The following is a 6,892-nucleotide window of genomic DNA, read 5'->3' as shown; positions in this document are numbered from 1 at the left end:
ACAACGTTCCACTGTTTCATCCCAATGCTGTGTCATCCCGCTTCGCACAAGTCAACCACAAGATGAGGGAACAGAGGGTCCATTGTCTTGACATTTTTACTCCAGGGTTCTCCCTACTGGCAACGAATGTAAATAACTCTAAATATGAGGATGTAACAATATGCCAAAAAGCCAAAGTGTAGGGATGTGGGTGATCTTTTTGGGGATGTGCAATATCCATCCATCCAACCATTTTCTGAACCGCTCAGTCCCCACGGGGGTCGCGGGCGTGCTGGAGCCTATCCCAGCTGTCATCGGGCAGTAGGCGGGGGACACCCTGAACCGGTTGCCAGCCAATTGCAGGGCACACAGAGACAAACAACCATTCGCACTCGCACCTAGGGACAATTTGGAGTGATCAATCGGCCTACCAAGCATGTTTTTGGGATGTGGGAGGAAACCGGAGTGCCCAGAGAAAACCCACGCGGGCTCGGGGAGAACATGCAAACTCCGCACAGGGAGGGCCGGAGGTGGAATCGAACCCGCACCCTCCTAACTGTGAGGCGGACGTGCTACCCAGTGCGCCACCGAGCCGCCCATGTGCAATATCAATAGTTATAAATTTCAAAAAAAGAAAAGACAAACGCCAGCAGTAATTTCTCCCGACTATTCAAAGACTGTCAAATAAGCTAAAGTAGAAATGCAATAAATGAAGTCAAGAAATAGGTGGCACGGTGAGTCACTGGTTAGCACGTCTGCCTCACAGTTCAGAGGTGCAGGGTTCAATTAAACTTCAGCCTTCCTGTGTTGAATTTGCATATTCTCCCCATGACAGCGAGGGTTTGCTTCGGGTTCTCCGGTTTCCTCCCACATCCCAAAAACATGTATGATGGGCCGATTGAACACTCCAAGTTGTGCGTAGGTGTGATTGTGAGCGTGAATGACGACTATAAGTTTGGCCCTTGTGACTAACATCTCAGCAGTCTGAATGTGACTTCACCATAAAGATTTCAGTTTCAATTTATCCACCACAAGATGGCATGCAGTGTTATTTCATCTCTGTGTGGAACAGAAGTCATCTCGTTTGGACCTGTCAAAATTGACAGAGGGGAGGGAATTAGCATCGGGCCTCATTCTCCACTAATAAAACAGATGGCGTTCGCCACTCGATATGATTCTCCGACAGGTGCCAATCAGACGAAGTCGATGACGGAACATGGACGTTACGCGCTTCATTACACTGCCTCATTACGCTGGCAAAGGCGAGGACGCCCATTCATTTGAATTCAAATCAATTTCTCTCTTTCTGCGAGCTGAGCGAAAACGATGATCCAAACATGGATGCAATGCTTTAATTAAATTTGGGGAGGCGGCAGGGTGGTAGAAAAAACTGTTTCCTTCGCAAACGGCTGCATGTTGTCTTGTCATTATCAGAAGTCAGCAGGGAAGAGAGGTGTCCAGGTCCTGATTGGCTGCTTGGGCCGCCAGAGCAAAACAATTCAATTGAAGAGCGCAGATTGGTTATTTGTCTCAATCGCCCAAATAACTTCTCCAACATTCATTCTAATTAGTTTCAATTGAACAGGCTGTGTTCTGGGAAGCGCGGCGAGCCTTGGTCAGTGCTCAGAAGATCGTCAGAGCTGATTGGATTACTAGGCCCTGAAGTCTATTCAATTGAAACGTCTCCAGTGTATTCAAACACACTCGGCGAGGTGAAAAATGACCTCAGAACACTGCGCCCGAGCCATTAGGCGACCGCCACCGCAAAGCTACACAAGAAACGTCTCGGAATGCGTCAGGGTTTGATGGGGTTTGAATGACAAACAGCCTCAACTTCAGACTTCAGATTGACAACTCCGGGCAAATCGAAATTCAAAACGTTACAAAAAAGAAAAGAACCAAAATGGCTGTCTGGTAGTTGTCATGGTAAAACAGGCTTATCGTCATCAAGATGAGCAATTTAAGTGGCAAACAATAAATAGAGAAAATACAGTATAATACTTAACTATATTTACAATGTCATATGTAGTTATTGAAGAGCAAAGCGCAAATATAGGACTAATAATTGCATGTCTTCCTTAAAACTAAGTCCTTACAGCTTTGGGGAGCTTTGCTTGCTTCAGCTCTGTTTGATTTCACTTTCATGCCTACATGGCAGCTTTCTCGTGTTAAGTCAAGCATCTTGACAGACAAACTGCTTCTTAAGGACGCCCGTCTTTCACCAGTGACTGATGGCAGAATGAGGTGCTTGTCAACCCTGTCCTCTATTAAATCATCGTCACTACTACCTGCTTTCTGCACAAAGCAAGAGTCCGCTTTCAAAGATTTGTTCCAAGAACACTTTTTAAAAAAAAAAGGAGAAACTCAATTCTATCAGAAATCGACTATATCATCCCACTCACATGGATGTGTAAATGATTTCACAGTGTCACAATCTCGACACTCAAAGCGATGTCCTTCAGCGACCTGCGATGAGTATTGGATTAATTTTGAAACCCACGTCAACTTCGACAAAGGCTGAAAACTGAAATGGGTTCTTACAAAGAAAGCTTGTTAAGAAATAACATTTCTGATAACATTCTACTCTTACCAAATTTCAGGTGCACCTTGAAAAACAACAATAATGGATGTTATGGAGGATCTTCAAATTGCAAAAAGCTTTTCTTAAAACTCAGAACAACGGCAGATACAAGAAATAGCCAACACAATTGTCTGGTTGAAAATGTATCAGCAGTGCCTTGAGATACGAACAGTTTGGCAAATATTGAAAACGAGTTTTCGTGCCGTTTGATGCCACCCCCAATTGGACTTTACTGTTTATTAAACATGAACCCCAAAGAATGTCATTACATTTTATTTGAGCTAGGTGAAACATACAACGGGAGCTGCTTTTTTGAAATTTTGTAGGGGGGCGCCACAAAGCCATTTTTTAAAAATGGCACCATAAACTAATAACATTTTGATGATTTTGCCAAACCTGATATGTTCTACAGGTTTTCTTGCATGCTTAGACCCTAAAACTTTGCTAAGGCCACTTCAGAGAGGTCAAAGGAAAATATGGCTAAGTGGGTTTTTCAGTAAACGTGCTCACTACTTGCCTTAGTCACAAAACGATGTTGGCATCAACTGAGAGTCAAATAATCTGCTATCAATTGATTCCAGTTCTTAGGGGGAAACCACAGATCAGTTGCCACCTTCGAGCCACACAAATGACTTTGCCGCCTGAGATTGATCTCGTGACAGTGGTTTGTCAGTGAGGTGATACACGCAACAGTTCTGCTTTTGTACATGTACACTTTAAGAACCCGGTTACCTGGCAGTCGAATAACCAGCCCTACGGGGTTCATCAGTGTCCAAACAGACTCCCTACTGTTGCTTTACTTCCGAGAAGAGCTTTTAAGGGACTATTCTGGCAGGTAGGCGTAGTTGGGGGAGAGGGGGGGAGGCATTCATACATGTCACGCAATCAGGTGAGAAGACAAATCTGAATTATGCATAAGGTACAGTATATATTGTAACAAGGTGAGGACAGGTCTATAAATAGATGGAAGTCCCAGATGGACGGCAGGTGAAAATGAACAGAAAGCGGAGAGATGCGAAGTAAAGGACTACAGAAGACAAGTTGTCAAAAAAAAAAAACAATGCTTAACTACCAGAGGATGAGATCGTTTCACGCTACACAGCAGGGGCAGGCACCGCTTCCTGCTAATTAGCACTTTTTCTCATGCATAATTCTCACTCGGTGGATTATTTACATACCCGCCGATGGCCATTAACATCAGCAGCTAAATGAAGAGACGCCGTTATAAATCCCATCAATTGGAGGGTGTTTAGAAAGCGCTAAATCTTTGGAGAAGTGTTTTTCTCTGAGTACACACTTGACGGAGCGGCATGGACTCACACTGGGCTGGAATTTGAAGGCCTTTTTAAAGCCAACAGCATTCCTACAGAAACTATAGTGGTGGCTAGAGATACAGGTGATCCAAGTTAAGAAGTGTTTGAGATTCGAGCCGTCATTTGCATATTTTTTTGCTTTGACTTGCCATGGGAAAAAAATTAAGTGTGAGCATTTTATGGTGGTGGAGAACTAAACTTACTCCACACCATGTAGCAGTTTGACAGGTATTGAACAGTATTTAAAAGAGAGGAATCAAGCTGCTTAATGCCACTCCCAGTTGAACTTTACTGTCAGAACTTTACATTAAAAAGTCAATTACACGGTGCGCATTTAAATAAAAAATAAGTTTGCCTTAAGCAATGCTATCGTAATGCTAAAATAATGGAAAAGTCTTACTATAACCGTTTATGCAATAAATATTTGAACACAAATAGTTGAGCAACACATGCAGACAATTAATATAACAATAATCTCAGGCATATAATGTTTATTCTCTGTTAAGATCAACTAACATTGTATCTTTCTATACCGCCCTCTGGTGGCCAAGGCGCACACATCGGAAGAAGCCGCAAAATGTCAATTGAATTGAAGCAAAAACAGTGGCAAAATATATTTGATGTCTTAGCATTCTATTTAATTACGTCAATACTGTGTGTGCGCTATCATGTTTGTATAAAGCACAATAATAAAGTTGCAAATCGCAAAACATTACCCTCACTTTTTTTTTTTTTTTTTTTTTTTTTGCTTGGAGGCGGGAATGGAACAATGGCAAATGAAGAATGACTTGAGATATGAGTGTTTTCACAAAATAAATTCAACAAAATTGTATCAATTTTAATATTTTCATTGTAACTTACAGTTACCTCCTGGTTCATAATCAGACTATTATAATGCATTAACAATATTAGTTTCTTTAAATGTTTTTCTTACAGCTTGATATCACTTTGATAAAAATATTGGAATATCATGAGTTACTTAATGAGTCCTACCCCGACTGCCTAAACCTGACTGACATCCACTGAGTCCATAGGAGAAATAAATAAATCCACATTGTCAAAAGCCTCTATTGACTTGCAGTCTATCAAGCCAAGTTCATATATTGATCAACAACTTCTGAATTTAGTATTAAGCAGCGAAAGTTATCACTTAGCTTATCAACATGGAACAAGACAAACAATAGTCCACCTTTGACCAAATCCGAAAGTTAAACGTTTGCAAGAACTTAGATTGAAATTGGGTTTGCTTTTCCAATTATTTGATAACAATCCCTTGTCAATACGTCTTTGGACGATTCAAAACAAACTTGAAGGAATCAAATGAAAACTTAGTTAAATAAGAATCCTGCATTTTGAGCCACACCAGAAATAATCCTGAGGATATAGATGAAAGTATGAATATTTGTGCTTCAAATTAATATTGCCACTCGAAGGGGTTCAAGTGTAATTTTGAGATAAGTCACATTGTTAATAAAAGATGTGATGACACAAGACCCGCCAAGCAATTATTTACTCATTACAGTAAATGTGTTAGCTGGTTGGCCTGCAGCATCTGAAGGCTAATTAATAAGGTAGTGGATTCCATCTTTTCGGACGGCGACACGTATTCCTACCGCAAGCCTGGCAACTGAGTTGGAGTGTTTTAGCAAAATATTTCAACTGAAATAAAAAACATAACCTGCTGGGGTATTTTAAGCAGTATAGGGATGGGCTGAATAATAATACCCATTTCACACCTTGGGATATACACAACTGGTGAAAATAGCTTGGTGTCATCTCCCATTGCTTACATATGTTCCACTGAGGCTCAACAGCAGATTGTAGAACGACATAAGGGCGAGAACACAAACAGGACGTGATTGGTCCCAGGAGGGGGAATTCCATTTACACTTATTGCAGCCATATATGTAGTATATGTATATACAGTGTATATAAACAGCCTCACAAGTAATCATTTTCCCTAGTAACAAAGATTGCCATGGTTGTGCGTTTCATAATGTCAGACTGTCAGAATTTCCCTGCATATCCTGTAAATGCGCAAAAAAAAAAAAAAAATAATACTGATAGAGCTAGAAGAAATCAAAGTTGAGTTCAGACCTTGGAAAGAAAATCTGTACTAATATATTCAACACCATTCTGGGATATTGCTTATAGCTAAAAAAAAAAAAAAAATGTTAACAAGAACTTTGGCTGCGATTACTGCAGCCTGCAGTTTCAGTGCTTGTATACTGTACATTCATGGGCACAAGCTTCTCCCACGGCTAATTAATAATATTTCATGGCCACTTTCTCTGCTCCTACCGTGACCAGATGTGTTGTTTCCTCTATGCACCCAATTGGAGGGCGGCAAATGACATCTTGTGATGTGGTCCTGTGAATGTACAGTATGTTGTTGTAAATTTTCATATAACTATAAATTAAAAAGCTCACTTGAAAGAAAGTCAGATTTTTAAAGGGACAGTAAAGCGAGCCAACATTGGCACTTACATAAGTGATAGAACTATTAAAAAATGTCAGTGCTACAATTCCCCCCTGAAAAATAATTCAGACGAGATTTAACGAAATTTTGGAACAGCACTTACTGACACCCACCTTTTGGGCAGAGTCTGCTTTATTTGAAACATCAGCCTGACTACGTCATGGAAGGAAGCGATCACAATTTCCCCATTGAAAATCATTGTAGACTATCGCTTAAAATGTCCAAAGCTGCTGCTCATTTCTTTCTCTTAAATCAGCCATAGAGAGGCTAATCCTTGTGATATTTTGCAAGTACAGATGTCCATGTAAATGTTGGTGCCAATTGATAGCTGTTATTGGACATTCAAGTGACAGTTTTTGCAATGATTATCAAAGGAGAAATTGTGATCTTTTCCTTCCGTGTCGTCAGCAACCAAGACATGGAGGGTAGGGATGTGTGCCCCTATTCCTTATTAAATGTGGGTGTTTTTAAAAGCATTTGTTGTTTCATTATTTCTCCAAAATGAATGGATAAAATATAAAATGCTAACCTTTTTCATTT

This window comes from Syngnathus scovelli, chromosome 1 (assembly GCF_024217435.2).
Source record: "Syngnathus scovelli strain Florida chromosome 1, RoL_Ssco_1.2, whole genome shotgun sequence".
Classification (NCBI taxonomy): Eukaryota; Metazoa; Chordata; class Actinopteri; order Syngnathiformes; family Syngnathidae; genus Syngnathus; species Syngnathus scovelli.
This window is presented reverse-complemented; position numbering follows the sequence as displayed.